Consider the following 20,189-nt stretch of genomic DNA (forward strand, 5'->3'; position numbering starts at 1 on the left):
ATTTAGTCTTCATTTTGATATTAGCCATTAGTTAAATAGTTTTGTTTTGAAATTGGTGATGTCAGTGCTCTGCAGTGTAAGATATAAATAGTTGAGTTAACTTAGAAAGAAAGAAAGAAAGAAAGAAAGAAAGAAAGAAAGAAAGAAAGAAAGAAAGAAAGAAAGAAATAAAGAAGCATCAAAGTAATTTGAGTTTACTCAACTTTAGGTATTATAGAAGTACCAACTTAACAATTAAAGCTTGATTTTACTGTACGTCCAATGAACATAATGTTGTAAATTCAACATACCCAAAGTCATTAATGGCTTTTACATGTTGATCAAAGTTAATAAAACTTGCAATTTTATCGGTTTAGCTGACCATTAGTTTTCATTTTTAGAAATTGAAATGACTGGAGCTAGATTTATTTTGATGGAAACTTTTTTTTTAAATAGTTCAGTCAACTTTTAAATTAGAGGCTTGTCTGACAAAATGGAAGTTTTGACTGTAAGAATTGGGCAGACTGCATTTAAGTCCCCATGAAACGGCATGATGAGTGCAATGTTTTTTCCTGTGTTGAAGTAAATGCTATTGAAATTGGAAGTTTGGGTCAAATAGGCTTTAGTTTATGTCTTAAACTCAGTCACGAATCATAATTTGACTTGCTCCCACCTCTGTGATTTGTGACTTGCAGGTGGTATTAAGGATACAATTATCATTCTAGAGAATTTTACAAACATTTATATGCCTGTGAGTCTTCAGTATTTTTTGGGCTGTGTTCCCAGAAGATAAAGACTGTACATTTTGTACATCAGGCAAATGTGAATTTAAATTGTATTTTTATAAGAATATTAATTTGTATTCTTCATAAGAAAGAAAGTCATACACATGGGATGCCATAAGGGTGAGTAAATTACGATAACATGTTTATATTTTAGTGAACTATCCCTTTAAGTAAACATGCCCAGATGTAATTTGCATTTTTGCATGTTCTGTGCTGGATTTAAACACCATCAGGTATATTAAGCAGAGCTGCTAGCACTAGACTCTTATTGGTGGCTGAAAGCACAATACAATTATCCAAAATATTTAAGAAATGAACACATGAGAGGCAGGGAATCTGTAGAGCATTGTTAATTACAGGTGTTCCAATTCTGTAGAATTTTGCGGTGCTTTCTTCTCAATTCTACGGGTGTGCATGGCCATAAGTATTGAGTATGCATACTGTTCAGTATGTTTAAGCAAATATAGAGCAGACAAATTTGTTTGCTGTTTGGTATTTAGGTATTAGATGTATGAATTATACACATTGTCATTCATGGTTTGAGGTCTTTGGGTGTAAGTATCGAATAGATTAGGCTGAAAGTGTTTGGGTGCAGGTTTGATGTTGTTAAACTAATTAACTGATTTTGTGGGATTAGATGAGCTGCAGTGCTCTTGTACCCCTCACAATTTTTGGGGGGATTTTTAATGCATTCCTTACAGGAGAACACAAGTTTCTCATCACATTGTTCGCCCATTCTAGCACAGTGGGGTGCAGATTAAAGCCAGCTTGTGTGTGTGTGTGTGTATGTGCATTTGTGTGTGATTACACGCCTCTTTATCACGTTCTGCCCCAGTGGTTTTTAATCCTGTGTGGTTGTTGTTGAAGAGCTCTGTGTCACATCAAAGTTGCTCTAAAGTTATGTTGTAGGACTCAAACCCAGCCAACTCAGCAGTCTTCTGACCCTTGCCAGTCACAGCCCTCCACATATAGTCATTGAACACTCCAATCTTTTCATCTATTCTTGGTGTAAAAAGCACAGCTGGAATCCAGGTGTTTCCATGCTGATTTTCTACATAAAGGTATAAACACAATGCAAGCTTAAACCTGTAGAGACATAAACAGTATATACATTTTTTTTCTACCAACATAGTGTCATGACATCTCGTAATATATTCTATGAGATGGCAAAATCATAATAAAACTTGTCTGAAAAGTTTAGACTTTTATTCCCATAGAGATCAACCAATCAACAAGCAAGTTTTTCAACTCGTCATCAAGAAATCAACACTTTTGCCATTTTGTACTATTATTACAACTTGTCATGTGACCGGGTTGTTGTCCACAGTGTATTTAAAACATTTAGTCAACGTACCTTCTCTCATGCATGTATCGTCAACGCTCCATGTTTGAACATGTGAAAGTGTGAACAAGATTTGATCGTTAGTGTGGAAAGCAAGATTTTGCACTTTTTTTGGAGCTTGACAAACATAGTCTCATCCACTTTCATTGTATGCAAATGAGCAGCCTGGATGTTTGGCTAGCAAACTCCTTTTGTATTATTTTGCTTCCAATATGGTTTTTTCCCTGGAATTACGCCATCTTAATTCTTCGGCCCTACTGTCAGCTGGAGTTTTCATCTATTGCACTGCCCTTGGAATTGTACGCCACCCCTGGTATTTCCGTTGAGGGTTCCATCCAGATTTCCGGCTGACTCTGACAACCACCACATAGGCCATTTGGTTTTCGATGACGTAGCACTCTGACTGGTGTAAGGGATTTGAAGTGGGGTCATTTTTGATAATCACAGTAGGCGAAGACGCACATCTTTTACTCCAGCAAAACATGCAGATGGCCCTCATAAATGCATGATCAATATCTAACAAGTCTTTTATTTTGAATGACTATTTTTATATATATCATAATCATTGGACTGTTTATTCATCACTGAGTCCTGGCTGAATTCTAGCAAACAAATGACCCTGGGGGATTTAACACTGCCAGGCTGTGACTTTTTAAATTCTCCACATAGTTCAGGGCGAGGCGGTAGGGTTGCCACTGTTTTTAGTAACTCTTTTAAATGCATAATGCTACCTACGGACATGTATTCCAGTTTTGAGGTCCAACTATTCATGTTTGACTCCCTGGGTTCAGCCTTATGCCAGCAGCCATATCAACCTATAGCTCTAGACTGGTTGCCTAATGAAGCTAAGCAGGGCTGAGCTTGGTCAGTCCCTGGATAGGAGTCCTCCTAGGGGAAACTACACTGTGTGCCCAATTATTAGGCAAACTGTATTTTTCTACAAACAAAGAAAAAGTGAGTTTTGTCTTTCTCATGGGAATATATAATTGTGCACAATTATTAGGCAACTATTAGTGAGCACAATTATTAGGCAACTAAATTACAAAAATAATTTCTCCCAACTCAATTGTTTATTCTCAATTTTAGAGAATAAACCAGAGTAGGTGCAACAAATAAATAACACAAAATGACAATTAAATACAATTTTAGGCCTTTCAAAATATTCAGTGACCAATATAGCCACCCTTCTTTTCAATAACTTTCATGAGCCTTCCATCCATGGAGTCTGTCAGTTCCTTAATCTGTTTACGATCAACTTTTGCTGAAGCTGCAACCACAGCCTCCCAAATGCTGTTCAAAGAGGTGTAAGTTCCCTCACTGTAAATCTCATGTTTGAGAAGAACCCACAAGTTCTCAGTAGGATTTAAGTCAGGTGAGGAAGGGGGCCAAGTCATTATTTGTGCATCTCTCAGGCCCTTGCTTGCTATCCAAGCAGTTGAGTACTTGGATATATGTGATGGAGCATTGTCCTGCATAAAGATCATGGCCTTCTTGAATGCTGAGGACTTCTTCCTGCACCACTGCTTGAAGAAAGTACTTTCCAGAAACTGGCAGTATGTTTGAGAGTTCAGTTTCATTCCATCTTCAACTCAAAAAGGGTCAGCTACCTCATCCTTAATGATAGCAGCCCATACCAGTACCCCTCCTCCACCTTTGCGGCACCTGACTCGAAGTGGTGCCCTGTGTCCATTAATGATCTATCCATCTGGTCTAAGTCACTCTCAAACATCTGTCTATAAAACTTTTGAAAAATCCATCTTCATGTATTTCTTTGCCCAATCTTGACACTTCAACTTGTGAATATATTCAGTGGTGGTCATGTTTCAGCCTTCTTGACCTTGGCCATGTCTCTGAGCACTTGACACCTTGTACTTCTGTACACTCCAGGTAGGTTACAGTTCTGGAATATGGTGGCATTGGAGGATAATGGGTTCCTGGTAGCTTCACATTTAATTCTTCTCAAGTCTTTTGCATTTTTGTGCGTTTTTTGCGCCCCAGTTGACTATTCTCAACAAAATGTTTGATTGTCCAGTGGTCACGCCTCAATAGTTTAGCTATTTCAAGAGTGTTTGGCATTTGGAATAGGTTCTCCACATGATGGGCCCTTGTGTGGATTAATCCCCCTGTGTGTATTTTCCACGGTACGGTTCCCCTACAGGCGGACCCGTGTCGCCCTTGGGCAGTCCCCGCTGCCCCCCGGTCGCCATGTTTGTAGCAACTCCTTCCTTGCAGCAGGTAGGATCTACCACCATGCCATTCCCACATGTGGCCTGTAAACCTGTGTGACGTATTTCGCCACTCTATACCTTCCCCCAGCCTGAGCAGGTGGTGGTCTCTGCAGGGTCTTTTCCCCCTGAAAGAATAGGAGTTGGAAAAGAATGCCTTCCCCGATGCATGTGATAGTGTTGAGATGGCCCCAGCAGCTTTAACTCTATGCAAGAAACATAGAGAGAGAAAAGGCGCGGCCTGCTCTCATGCTTGGCACGTCGCTTTGTTCCCCCCTTCGGGGTACCGGGAACTTAAAACGTTTCTGAGGATTTTTATGGAGTGCTGAATAAGGGTACGTGCAGTCTGACGCAGCCTGTCGCCTTGGCACACAACTGGCTGTCCGCTCCTGCATCAGCAGCACACATACACGGTTCAGCGCATGGCATGGGACACCCTAGTGTCGCTTCATTCAACACAACGTCGAAGTGAGCGACAGACGGGGAACGTCTAAGTTACTGTTGCAACCTCCGTTCCCTGATTGACGGAACGAGACGGTGTGTCTCCCCGGCCACGACGCTGAACCGAGCCACTGTTATGGACGAAAGGTTATTCTCGGTTCCTCAGTGCAAAACCTGAATGGACAGAAGCATGATTCCCTCCTTTTATACCCATATGTCCGGGGGAGGGACATACAAATTTCTCATTGGCCTTTTTTCAAGTTCAGAGATACGCAAGGCTCTCAAGAAAGACCCCTAGTGTCGCTTCATTCGACACAACGTCAGGGAACGGAGGTTACAACAGTAACCTAGACATTTTCTTTCCAGCAAAGACCTGTAAATTGTGATCCACTCACTAATTTCATCAAGGAAAGACTATTGTAACTCATTGTACATTGTCCTCCCTCAAACTGCGTTATCCCTACAACAGATGGTTCAAAATGCAGCAGCTAGACTTTTGACAGGGTCAAGAAAGAGGGATCACATTACCATCTCTAGCATCTCTACATTGACTTCCTGTAAAATTAAGAGTTGATTTAAGTTTTTTTTCTTGAGTTACTTTAAATGAACCGTTTAAAAGTTAATATTTACTTGACTTAGAGTTCAAACAGAGACCATATCATGTATGGTTGGATGAATGCCTCTCTGAAAGGAAGTGAATGACTGATAGATGACATTTTCCGATTGGTACATTGATAATGTATGTGCATTTACTTGTCAGTATAAGTTTCTAAATATACAGACGTTGTGCAGATTTTAACATTTATTCTTAGGAACCAACTTCCCGGTGAAGAGTTACATTTTCTAAAGGGCCTTACACATACCTTCTTGTAACAACACAGTATGTAGCTTATACTGAAACATACTGCATATACAACACTATACTTTTCCATTAACCTTTAAAGAACCTTACAGGTTCAAGAACAAGGGCTAACACAATCATCTGCAATCTGACACTAATGTTTTCTACTTAAAAAGGGGAGTTGTATGGGGGTAAGCAAATAGTGTCGTATTTATTTTCCCGTCTTATGTTAGAGAGATAAAGGGATAAAGGCAAGGTTTGTTTAGCAGCAGTCGGCAGTCTTAAAGGGGTTTTCGGGTTATCTGTAGTTAAAAAGGCACAGTCTTTGGTTTAAACAACTGTTAGTGTTCTTTGAAAGTTTATCACAAGCAGGTGTAATGGGACAAAGAACTGTATTACAGTCAGTACATTTCATGGCTGGGTGGTCTTGCTTACTCATGGTTTAGCCAGACAGAGGTTATGGGAAATGAAGGGGGTGGGAGAATGAGAGAGAGAGAGAGAGAGAGAGAGAGAGAGAGAGAGAGAGATAGGAAAGAGACACTCCCAGTGGACCTTTTTATCTTAAGTTTATCTTGAGTTGGTTGCATCTGTGTTCAAGCTTCTGTTGTTTCATTTAGCCATTTCTAGACTGTGAGTGGTCACGCTATGCTTTCTTGTATGTAAAAAAAGAGTAGAAATCCTTTAAAATATCTCCTTTTGTGTTCCATCAATGAAAGAAAGTCATAGGGTTTTGTTCAACATTATAATACGGGAAGTCGGCATGCTGTTTCTGAGACTTCCAGTACCCTAAGATCTCCTACATTATGGAAACTCACTGACAAGTGGCGCCTCATTTCAGAAATGTTTGCATAGGCTGTGTTTCTCTTACCTTGTGGCATGACTAGAAGCATGCTGCATCAGCAGCGTGGGAAAAGGAGGTAATCTTATTCACAAAATCAGTGATGAGCACTATTCAGAAGTTGCATTTTCTTCTCTAGCATAAACGTTTCTCCACTGATGGTTAGGTTCAGGTTTGGGGTTTGAGTTGAAGGGTTTAGTTTACAAATGGTGCCCCTCTGTGGACATTACACCTGGAAAATGGAGCTCACACATGCCCATACACCCAACAACACTTACCGCTTTCGCCACTGGGGGAAGTGTTTTGCATTTCGGTAAGAACAGACTGATTTTAGCAAAATAAAATTTGACCAACTGTTTCCGATTTCACTGTGAGATCAGTCTGTTTTGTTAATTATTCTTTTAATGATTAAAAAAGATTAATCCCGTGATTATTCAGCAAAATGTCAGCCAGGGACGGGTCTCGTAATCAAGAGCAGGATCTAATTCATTGAAATGGAGAATGAAGCCAGTGGATGTGCTATGAGGAGAGTGATGAGTGGGATTAAATTAATGAACTCTGCTTATTTATTCTTAATCCTTTTTGATTATCACAGATTAAAAAGTGATACACACTTAATCCAGCACTGCCCAAACTGAACACACCAGTAGAACTCACTGTGCTAGCAAGACCTTAAAGAGCTTTTCAATAATAAAGACAGGGTTTTTAAAGGAAAATGATAGGATTTTTATTTTTGGGTGAACTATTTCTATAACTATTAATTTATATTTCAGGAATCTAACAAAAGAAAGTGTATTATGTGACTTGTTTTGTTTTTCAAATGAAAAAAGCCAGACATGGAGGGGCACTATTTCTTGTCCCAGATTTATTGTACCCTAATTACTGTTTTAAATAAGATATTTCAGTGCATGGATGCCACTCTCATTAATCTCAGACCAACAGACTATTATTCCTTCAGACAGATGAAGTGCTCTATTTGTGCAAAACAGAATTAATGCTGCCAGAAGTTGACCACAGGTCACCGACCAGCTCAGATAATGAAAAGTGGCTTTAGTGCTTTAACTTAATGGCAAATGGAATCTGGCAATTGTTCACCGTTTGGCAGGGAGGATCGAAAAGCAGAGGCAGAGAATGAAAGGAACGGTTTATCATTCTGTGTTGTGAGATATTCTTCCACTCTAAAAGCAAGGCTGATGTCAGTAGGAGGAGTAGGACTTGGACACTTTTCCTTACTTCATGGTTTTTCTAGAATCCTTTCCACTGAGCTCATAGGCTGCTTAATCGCCACTGCGGATGTGAGAAAATGGCTTACAGGACACAGTCTGCAACAACTAGAAGTTCAATAACCTCTTGTAAATAGAGATAGACAGAGAGAGAGAGAGAGATAGAGAGAGAGAATGATAGATATATATATATAGAGAGAGAGAGAGAGAGAGACATTCCCATAGAAATGAAAAATCACAAATGAAATCCCTTTGATGTCTCAATGATCTACAGAAGCGAGATTCAATAGGGCAAAAGGAAATTTTTGCGTACATCTCCCGCTTCTCAGATTTTTCTCCTGAGATGATAAAGTCTTCAATCAAAATCAGAGATGTCAATGTGAACATTTCTCATATAATTAGCTATAGTAGTGTATATAACTACTGTCTCATAAGTGTCTGCTTGATTTCTCCAAAGGAATTTTAGGAAAAACATTTGAGACAAAGTTAATACTTAACTGAGATATCCAGCAAGTCTGCTGAGCTTTGAAAGAGCAACCTTTGAAAGAGCAACTGTAAAAAATGCTTTGTGAAGTAACCTAAATATGTGCTGTAACATTTAATTTATCTGGTGTTATTAAGTCAAAAATGTTGTTTAATCTGACTTAACCAACCTGACAAATTACGTTACACCAACGAAAGTCATTTTTGTGGGTTAGATCAAGTAGTAATTGATCCTCAAGCTAATAGATCTTGTGGTTTCTCAACACTGCCCACCTTAGACAAACTTTTCAGAATTAGGTCACTGACTAGGCAAGAGCCAACAAGTTGTGTGTGTTTGCACAAGTATATACATTTGAGTCTGTTTGTGTTGGTATGTGCTTTTGCAGGCTTTAGAGGGTTTAAATGACACAATAGTCTTGAAATATCTAGGGTGGTATGAGTCAGACATAGCAAAAGAAATATGTGGAGGAGAAGACCTTTATTCAACAGCTCCTGGTTTGGTTGTTGCTGCTGTTTTTCTATCCCTCAGAGCTGAATTCATGACCTGGGGCCTCATGTCACTCATAAAGACTGCAGACTTACTGTTTGCACAGACACAACCAGAATAATAGATACAGTGGCCTAAAAAAGGACCTGGGCACTTTAACATGACTGAATGTCATTGCATTAGATCAAAAAACAAAAAAAAAACATCAGACAACAGATCATTCTAGACCTTTTCTCAGAAGTAATTTTTGCAATTACTTTTAATCAACTGGTGTCAAGGTCATTTTAGTGGATGTATTAAGTCAGTTTCCCTCAAGATCATATACACTCATCAAAGGATTATTAGGAACACCATACTAATACTGTGTTTGACCCCCTTTCGCCTTCAGAACTGCCTTAATTCTACGTGGCATTGATTCAACAAGGTGCTGAAAGCATTCTTTAGAAATGTTGGCCCGTATTGATAGGATAGCATCTTGCAGTTGATGGAGATTTATGGGATGCACATCCAGGGCACGAAGCTCCCGTTCCACCACATCCCAAAGATGCTCTATTGGGTTGAGATCTGGTGACTGTGGGGGCCATTTTAGTACAGTGAACTCATTGTCATGTTCAAGAAACCAATTTGAAATGATTCGAGCTTTGTGACATGGTGCATTATCCTGCTGGAAGTAGCCATCAGAGGATGGGTACATGGTGGCCATAAAGGGATGGACATGGTCAGAAACAATGCTCAGGTAGGCCGTGGCATTTAAACGATGCCCAATTGGCACTAAGGGGCCTAAAGTGTGCCAAGAAAACATCCCCCACACCATTACACCACCACCACCAGCCTGCACAGTGGTAACAAGGCATGATGGATCCATGTTCTCATTCTGTTTACGCCAAATTCTGACTCTACCATCTGAATGTCTCAACAGAAATCGAGACTCGTCAGACCAGGCAACATTTTTCCAGACTTCAACTGTCCAATTTTGGTGAGCTCTTGCAAATTGTAGCCTCTTTTTCCTATTTGTAGTGGAGATGAGTGGTACTCGGTGGGGTCTTCTGCTGTTGTAGCCCATCCGCCTCAAGGTTGTGCGTGTTGTGGCTTCACAAATGCTTTGCTGCATACCTCGGTTGTAACGAGTGGTTATTTCAGTCAAAGTTGCTCTTCTATCAGCTTGAATCATTCGGCCCATTCTCCTCTGACCTCTAGCATCAACAAGGCATTTTCGCCCACAGGACTGCCGCATACTGGATGTTTTTCCCTTTTCACACCATTCTTTGTAAACCCTAGAAATGGTTGTGCGTGAAAATCCCAGTAACTGAGCAGATTGTGAAATACTCAGACCGGCCCGTCTGGCACCAACAACCATGCAACGCTCAAAATTGCTTAAATCACCTTTCTTTCCCATTCTGACATTCAGTTTGGAGTTCAGGAGATTGTCTTGACCAGGACCACACCCCTAAATGCATTGAAGCAATTGCCATGTGATTGGTTGATTAGATAATTGCATTAATGAGAAATTGAACAGGTGTTCCTAATAATCCTTTAGGTGAGTGTACGTGTCCTAGTAGAGTAACCAGTTGTGTAGTTCATCACATTAACGTAATTTTTACCATTTTTTATTTGGCTTATAGTATAATGTTAATCTAACAAATTTCTTTTAGTGAGAAATGAAAGTGTTTGTGTGCTAGTTTTGTTTAAAATAATTATGCATTCATAATGTTATCTAATTTACCTTCATTAATTTTTAAGTGGGTCCTAAGAGCAACCAGGACTTGCTGCAAAATAACTACTTTTGTGTTCCATGGAAGTAGTTTATGTTTAAAAATAAATAATGGTGAGACATGATTTTTGCAACTAAGCAAGTGCTTAGTTAAGACTCTTTCAACAAAAGAAAGGGTACAGATACTGGAATGATAAATACCTTAATGATGCTCTTTGAGACTTTGTTGGGAAATAAGCACACCTCCTCACCACAACAAAGGGGTCTCTGAAGAAAAATGTCACTATACAGAGTGAAACAGATGCTTATTTGCAAACTATGCTAGCTAGAACCAAGATGGATGTACTGAACCAACTTGTGAGGAGTCAAGGAATTTTATTGGAGTCCTTTAATATTTGTTTTCATTGGGATCTGCAGTGGCAGAAATAGACTAAAACTGTTCCTTCCTTCTATTGTCAGTATTCTTGGATGGGAATTTAGTCTTTGGTTCCCAGCTCTCACTCAGTAATTTTTTTCTCATTAAAAAAGTTTAACACTTAAAGACATGAATTGTAATTTTGCTAAATATGTAGGAAATCATGAGCACTCACATTAAAATGAAGACACCGGTCATATCAGTAACCTTATAAAATCTGTTTTATGGAGAGGGTCCGCACATGGGGGCTGCCATGTTAGAATCGCATGACCAGCCAAATACTACATTCATAATCTCAGAAACCATCATGTGATTTAACACTTTCACTCATTGATTAAAGTACTTGTGGCTGACTGTAAATAATACATTTCTTCAATGGCATCTGAAATGGAAAACTAATGATTTTAGATGATGCTGCATCCCAGCCACTAGGTGTCAGTGTAAGACCAAGATGATACAAAAGTAACTGAGTGTACCTTTAAAGTTTCACAATGGTGGAATTCATGTGAAAGTTAATCTGGTCTGAGTATTATGTGCAGTTTAGATTAAAGTCTCCACTTTTGAAATTTCTCAGCTATTTGTGCCAATACATTTATCCAAATGGTTCCAAGATGCCTTTTTAGTGTATGTATAAAGTGAATTCCCATTAAGTTATCACAGGTGTCCTAGCAAAGTAGCCACTGGTGTAATTACTCACATTTACTATAGACAGGTTCCTTTGACATTTAGTAGAAAGTGATGAGGTAAAACCATCCAAATGTTTTGAAACCAGCTAACTTTGTTATTGCTATACTATCCATTAAGGCTACACGAGTGATTGAGTTGTAAATGAAATCGCAAAATGGTCTTGCATGAGTACTAAACCTAAAAAACCTAAGCTTAAAAATAGACTGTATTTCGTGATTCAGTCATCGCTTCAGTCAGCATTGTGTAAGCAAGTGGCGCCCTCTAGCGGTGTGTATGACATAATCCATTATTCCACAGAACTTAAAAGGGAATTTTGCTCTTTTAATAACTTTGTATTTTTCCATGATGTGCTTGACATCCCATGGAATTGCCCAACCTATGCATACAATGTATTTGTTATGTTCTATTATATACAGTACAAACATGTCAAATATGAGTTCCATTTTTTGAACTGCAAAAACAGAAATGCAAAATAATATTTTTTCCCATCAATCATCATGCTTTGATATTTAGTTATTTTTCAATATTCGTATCTTTTTATCTTCTATTTATCTTTCATTGTGGCTCTCTTAAAAATGTTGGCCTTTCATGTGTTCAACAGAACCAGTCCATGTTCAATGGTAATTATTTATTTTTAAGAACAATAAAAAAAAGCTTTTGTACCTCGTTGTACATTTATAAAACATAATTTCTGTACAAAACTCATGACAAAATAAGGTAAGTGGCAATATATCGGTATCGGCCAGTATGTTTTTGTTAAAATCGGTATTGGCCAACATTTTTTATATTGGTGCATCCCTTTTCTAATGCAATGAAATTCATGCATTTTAAGTATGACTCAAGTGTCCAAATACTTTTTGAGTAACACTTTGGTAACACTTTACCTTGTATGATCTTGATCATACACACTTTTCTAAAGAATAAGAACCTCAGAAAGCAAGTTCTAATGAAGAATCATGTGATCCCTTATACAGACTTTCCTCGCTGAGTTTGCTGCACTTTAATTGGATCTTGTGTTCTTTGCCCCAGTTTTCACATTGAGCATGAGTCTTTATGAGGCTATAAGCTCTGACAGGTTTAAGGCCCATGCATGGAGCACTGACAAAAAATTGTAACTATTAGTTCTGAACTAGTGCAGTGGATTGACTGTTCCTCACATTTTGCCAGTGCTTGTCTTTCTCTCTTTGTTCTATTGCTGTTTTCTCTGTCTTCCCAGAGAAGTCGTTTTGTTGTTTGAGGTTGCCACCACTTGTTTGGTCTATTTATACCGCTCTGACCATTCAGACTGAGACACATTTAAAAAAATCTCATTTTAATCATAATTTATTCCATGAATGTGGTCTGTATCACGTTTGTTAACATCGGATTTCATGTGGGTTTTTTGCTGTTCAGGATTTGAGTCTGAAATGTAAAATCAGTCAGATTCTTGCTCTCTGTCTGAACACAGCCTGAACACTCCCTCCTATCTATTTCCCTCTCTTTTTCTCAGAACAGGTTGTGTGCTAGTTTTCTTAGTGCTGATTTGCCTAAAGTTAGGGTGACCTGACGTCCCCATTTTCCAGGGAAAGTCCCTGTTTTTGAAGGTCTGTCCCTGACAGGAGCTGTCCCCAGCAATGTCCCTGTTTTACTGCACATTTAAAACAGTCCATAAAGTGAAAATACATGGCAAAAAATCCACGTTATGGAAGCCCAGGAGTGCCATTTACAAAAGAATGAAGGATTGAATTATCAATCTATTAATTTGAAAATAAAAATGTGAATAAATAAACCAATTTATGAATGGACAAATAAAAATAAACATTTATATGTGTTTATTTAATTAATGTTTAAAAATGTCACAATATTTAACAATAAAATTGTGCTTTAATAAATCATATTTATGTCATGATTAAAATGTCCTTACATGTAAGGACAAATTGCATTTTAAAAAGCTGTTTCACAATTGCTTTTCCTCATTCATTTGCCAATGCCTTTTCTTTTTCCTTTTCCTTTTCTTTTTCCTTTTTCTTTTCCTTATCTTTCTCCAAATCGAATCAAGTTTAAAAAATGCCATTGGACTGTTGACTCGTGAGAGCAACCAATGAAGTTTAAATTCAGTTATAAGACACACCCCCTATCCCACGTGCCACTCAAAGAGGATGTAAGATGGCCTGTCATTGGACGATGGTATGAGCAGTTTACATGATATTATTGAAAACTACTGTTATGAAAACTACTCACCTTTCAGCTAAAGTCACCTTGTCTGAAGCTAATTTTCCCAAATTGTTTGGTAACATTTCTAAATTGTCTTTATTAAAATCATTTCAATAGTTGCTTTAAGCTTAAAAACTTAAAGAACTTGAAACTCAGTTTATCTACAGTAATAGCGAAACACAGCAAGATACAATACAAATAAAATAATGTCTATTTTTAAAAGTTATTATAATAAAATTAATATTAAGAACATATAAATATAAAATAAATGTAGCCTACACAACCAGTCCAAAAGGACACGGGCTAAATGTATTTGTCATTAGCTTAGAATCTTTTGATCTAAAGGCTTATGTTCAAATGCTTGGGATTATTTCTGTACTCAAAAATAAATTGTTCCTAATTATAAATGTCAATAAAAACCTTTTATTTAGATGTTTTATTTATTTAATAGTATATTTTTTATTTATTTTATGTTTAAGAAAAGTAGCCAACAAGTGTCCAGCATATTAAATCCTTCAATACTGTTTAAAAAGCATCCCAGGATGCACCTGAAGTTGATTGAGAAAATGAACAGAGTGTGCAGAGCTGTAAAATACAAAAGGCAACACTGAAGAAGTTCAACTAGAAGATGTTTCTGATTGAATTTGTTTTGGTCACTTTATAATTTCCATACTTTACTTCTTAGTTCTGATGACTTAATAGACTACTCTAAATTCTAAAATGTGCAGCAACATATAATAAAGAATAAGCAAGTGTGATCAAACTTTTCTATAGGGTTAGTCTTACTGAGGGGCAGTTCACATTGAGTGCGTTTTTGTGTCCATCCACTCTGTTTTATAATTGATTTCAATGAAAACGTGTGCTTGATAGACATCTTTGACAGCTTGTTCATGTTTTTAGATGCCATGTCAAGTTAAAAAAAAACTAAACTGTTAAACGTACGTCTGGAGTCCAGACACCTACGTTTTACTCTTTTGTGGCACTGTGTGTGATTTTTGTGCAACAGCAATGCATTCCAGCATGTGAAGAACACCTGATGTATATACATGATGTACAGCTTTGTTCAGCAGTCTCACATATAGCCTATAAACAAATCATCATTTGCAGCACAAACATGAAAACTTTTGCTGTTGCATTTGAAGTTTGATGAAGCTTTAAAAAATTAATGCTCAACAATACCAAACACGGCATAAACCAGAAGAGTGCACAAACGATGGAGACAGGTGAGAGTGATTGACATGGGGTTTAGCCTACTTGATTTCACAGCTGCCAAAAGCTACATTGTTTAATACAAAGAAAGGAAAACGTTATGATATATAAAAAATCGAGCACAAAGGAACGACACCGGTTTGGAGCAGTTTAGACCACATGGGATGGAGAGTGACATCACTGCTCCTGAATACAAGCTGTTATTTCTAAGGAAGGGAAATAGATACAAGATTCATTTATCAGCACAAATCGAGTACAAACAAACAATACTAGTTTTGAGCGATTTGGACGATATGGGGTGGAAAGTGATGTCACTGCAGTGTTATTATAGTTTAGGAATTGTAGTTTTTGCAAATTTATTTTTTATTTCTATTTTATGTTCAATTTGTCATTAAAACTTTATTAAGTTTTCAGTGTTTGTCTGTTAATTTTAGTTTAGTTTTCATTTTCTCAGTGTTTTTTAGGTTCAGTTTAGTTTTATTTTAGTTTTAGTATTTTTTTAATGGCTGCCAAATCTGAGCATTTACTGGTGTATTTTAAAAAGTCTAACATTACGTTTCTCTGGGCAGTCTAATGTTACCTCTCTCTAGTGGTATTTTCATTTTTAATGTGGATTGTAAATGTTGCATAATATAGGGCGAATATGGGCAAGTGACAACAGACATTTAAGCTTGATCCACATTGTATCCATAAGTATTTAATTAAATTATTATAAATCATTACTAAACTAAACTTTGGGGAGTATACAATTAAAGGGATAGTTCACCAAAAAATATTAAGTTCTCTATTAATTTACTGATCCTTATGCCATCCCAGATGAGTATGACTTACTTTCTTCAGTTGAACACAAATTAAGATTTTTAGAAGAATATTTCAGTCAATAGTGGCAAAAACCTTGAAGCTCCAAAAAGTACATAAAGACAACATAAATGTACTCCATATGACTCCAGTTGTTAAATCCATGTTTATTATTTACTCAATATTTAGCTTTTTTACTGAAAATTGACATCAGCAGTCTCCTTGGCAATCTCAATTATATTTCCCAGCGCCACCTAGCACTCTGCAAACTCTACTAGTAAGTGTAATCAGGGCCGTATTAATACACGGGTTTACAGGGGCTTAAGCGGGGGTGGTGGGATCAGCCGTGGCATCCTTTACCATTTTCGGCTGACGGAGGCCCAGTGAAACATTAAGCTCCGGGTCCCTGTAGCACCTCAATATGGCCCTGAGTGAAATCAAGCTTAAAATAAGGATTGTTCCTGTGGACTGCAATTGCAAGATGTATAGTGAAAAATAAGTTACATTTTAGTTGGTTCTCATACAAAACAGATTAGATCACTTCAGAAGACATGGGTTAAACCTCTGGACTCTTATGGATGACTTTTATGCTGCCTTTATGTGCTTTTTAGAGTTTCAAAGTTTCAGACCCCATTCACTTGCGTTGTATGGACCTACAGAGCTTAAATATGACACATTTGTGCTCAGCTAAAGAAATAAAGTCATATACATCTGGGATGGCATAAGGGTGATTAAATGATGAGTTTTAATTTTTGGTTCAAATATCCCTATTTATAATTGATGATTTTACTCATTTCATGACCGAAAGAAAGACAATATCAGAAATCTGAGGTAAATCTAGTTAAGCTTATAAACAAGTTAACTTAATGTTATGATGTGAAACTGTGATCATTTGTATTTTATTTTTGTTTGTTTTGGGGTTATGAAAAAGTATTTGAATTTACTTTCAGTTTTTTTTCCAATAATTTATTTTTATTAACGAAAATAATTTTAGTTAGTTTTCATTATAGTTTTCGTTAAGTATAATAACACTGCGCCACTGCTCCTGAAAAGGTTCTTGCTATATCTAAGGAAGGGAAATAGTTACTTATAGTTTACTAATAGTGTTTCTTTTAATGGCACAAATAGAGCACAAATGAGCGGCACCGATTTGGAGCGATTTGGACCAAAAGGAGTGGAAAGTGACGTCGCCCAGTCAGAAAAATTATGTCTAATGTCTCAAACACCAAACTAGCACAAACATTCATTTTTGTGGCACAAATCAGCACAAACAAATGGTATAAATTTGTTAATGATTTAATTATATGGGGTGCCAACTTCACAGAGGTTACTAAAGCAATTGCTTCTCTGCACTGCCTGACCTTACAGCTCTTCACCTTTTTCATTACAGTATGACCGCTCTCTCTGCCATATTTGTGAACAAAGCCCATATACTGTACCTTCTGTGCACTGTGAGATCATCGATCACAAGCACTGGGACACGATGAATCCTTGCTAAACTGTTTCTGTTTATAAAGCTTAGTAAAGTGTTATCTTTTGTTTACACAACCAGGTCTTTTTTTATCTTCCAATAAAAGTTATTTTAAGTGACTGTTTAATTTCACACAATTCTAGGAGTGAAAGGGTAAAATACTTTGGGTATTGCTTTTTTATTTCTCTCGGAAAATGTCTGGCCTAAATCTTGGACATTTTACCTCAAACATCTTTGGCATGTTAATTGCTATTATCTTGTGTAAATTACATTTTGCCTAGAACATCAATGATTAATGTACAATTCAAATTCAGAATTCAAATTGAAAATGTTAAATTCATAAGACCCAGACTACAATTTTAAAAGAGGAATGTGATTTAAGAATGTGTACATTGTGTGTTTACTGTGTGTATAGATCCTGTCAGTCAATAAACATCTTTATGAAGATGAGCATAACAAAATAAAGCACAAACTTTATTTGCGACATTATTAACAGCTTACTTTCATACTACGCCTAATTAATACACAACATTAGTTTAAACACTGCCAATTGTTCCACAAAACAGTGTGGACACTGCCTCCTCTGTATCCTCAGCTTACAGTCATTGTGACAGTCCGCCTGTTCCCGATCATACACAGGCAATTATTTTAATACAAATAAAATATTTAAAGATGATCATACAGTGTTTTTAAAATGAATGTGATATAACTGATAAGAGATGTACGGTTTCTTCAGTATAAGTTCTGGAAAGTCCATCGGCTTTATCCAGCAAATCGAACCGTTGCCCTTGCTCACCTCCGTCATGTTTCAGTTCAGGGCACGGGTTGGGAGGCTGGTTCTTTTGACAGTATCACGATTACCAGCTCCCATCCTGGACACATATCACTGTTCACACTCAGGTTGGGCCGCATTCAGCATTTCACAGCAACAGTGAATGAGCCACTATTAACTTCTAATATGCTTGACATCCGTTTCTTATGGATGGGACGGGACTCGCAGATCCAATAATATCACGGAAACTGCTCATACCGTCGTCCAATGACAGGCCGTATTACATCCTCTTCGAGTGGCATGTAGGAGAGGGGGTGTGTCTTATAATTGAATCTAAAGTTCATTGGTTGCTCTCACGAGTCAACAGTCCAATGGCATTTTTTGAACTCAATTCTCAATTTGTGAAAGATAAGGAAAAAGAAAAGAATAGAAAATCCATTGGCAAATGAATTCAGTAAAGCAATGGGCAAATAGCTTTTTAAAACACAGTTTTAAAGGTGCTTTTAAAGTGCATTTTAATGACTCATTAATGTACTCATTTATTGCTACATTTAAACATGAATTAAATAAACTATTATTTTATAAATACACATTTTCCCATTTATAAATTGACTTATTTGTTCAAGTTTTTATTTTCAAATTAATAGATTGATATTCCTTGATGTGATTTATTCCTTCAATCCTTTGAATTGACACTCTTGGGCTTCAGCAGGTATGGATTTACAAATGGAAAAAAAAGGAAAATTCAAACAATAAAGAAAAGAATCTGGCAAATGGATGAAGAAAAGCAATTGCCAAATACTTGTTAAAATGCAAATTAAAGGGTGTATTTAAAAATGACTTATTAATGTGCTGTTTTATTGCTAAATATAAGTACATTTTAAAACATTAAATAAATAACTTTTTATTGGTCCATTTATAAATTGGTTTATTTATTCACATTTTTATTTTCAAATGAATAGATTGATCATTTATTTCTTCATTCTTTGTAAACGGCACTCCTGGGCTTCAATATAACGTGACCAACAGAGGGGGCTTTAAGTCATTCATCTTCCGTTACTGATTACTTTTTTCGCACCAGTTTTGCCATTAAGAACTGAAACAGGCAGTAAGCGCAATTGAAAACGATCATCATCATCACCTTCGAGGTGAGGCACATAATAGTTACGTTATAAAGTAGTTATATTGTTATGTATTATATAAAATTAATGCGTTTAAAATAAGAATACAACTTTAATAACATGGGAAAATAAATGCAATGTATAATAAAGTATCTGCAAACAACAACAATAAATGTCAGTCAGCACATTACAGCATAGATTACATTGTGCTCTGGGAAAGAAGTGACTGAAAAGAAGCATCATAATGCATAGGATTGATCAAAATAAAAGGTATATTTAAGAAAAACAGTTCCATAGGAGATTACTGATACAAGCAGTTAGGTGAAATAGTGTAATAATGAATAATAATTATTCTTATAGAATATTCAATATTTTTGTGTCTTGACTACAAATTAATATTTGAAATTAATTTCAGGCACAGATATTGTCCATAGTGAAAGTGTATCATATGATTTCAGTTGTAACACTGAGGGAAATGGTAGTCAAGTGAGCTCAGGCAAATTTCTCTGACAGTTTGACAGCAAGCAATTTATTAGCTTAGCATCTTAATTTTAGGAAAGTGCCAGGTAAAGGTGAAGAGAATACATTTTAGAAGAGTGTAAGAAGAGAGATGCAAAGAATGTGTCCAAGGGCTGGTGTTCCTGTGCTGTGGAGTCAGCTGCAATAGTTCCTTTATTCAAACATTGTTTATATATGTTTGTTTAGTTCACTTTTATGCTCACTGTCATCTACTGTATACAGTGTAGATAAGAATGAACTCATATGTAACAGAAACGATCAACTTTACCTCCGTATCAGAATTTCATTGAGACATATTCAACAGAGTATGATATACTATAGTTTATAACATTACTACATTCACTATTGTCAAATTACATAACATCTGAATTGTCCCTGTTTTTTAATGAATAGATTAGCAACATGACATTTTTACCACTGAACTAGAAATGTCCCCGGTTTTCATTTCAGAAATCTGTTCACCTTACTAAAAGTTGCATCTCTGTTTGAAGTCTATTGAGGCAAGCTTTGAGTGGTTGCTTACTGGATCAGCCAAGAGACACACACACACATACAGACACGCACATACACACACACCTAATGAACACACTGTCCTAAAGAGACTCCTTGTTTAAAGGAAAGAGTGTTTAAGCAAGGATGAAAAGATGAA

At 36.8% G+C, this 20,189-nt stretch overlaps 1 protein-coding gene across 6 annotated transcripts in view; it reads left to right on the forward strand.

The window, feature by feature from the left end:
• Positions 1–20,189, forward strand: part of LOC127634072 (sickle tail protein homolog) — a 167,422-nt gene that overhangs the window by 46,455 nt on the left and 100,778 nt on the right. The window lies entirely within an intron of this gene.

Source organism: Xyrauchen texanus, chromosome 41, assembly GCF_025860055.1.
Source record: "Xyrauchen texanus isolate HMW12.3.18 chromosome 41, RBS_HiC_50CHRs, whole genome shotgun sequence".
Classification (NCBI taxonomy): Eukaryota; Metazoa; Chordata; class Actinopteri; order Cypriniformes; family Catostomidae; genus Xyrauchen; species Xyrauchen texanus.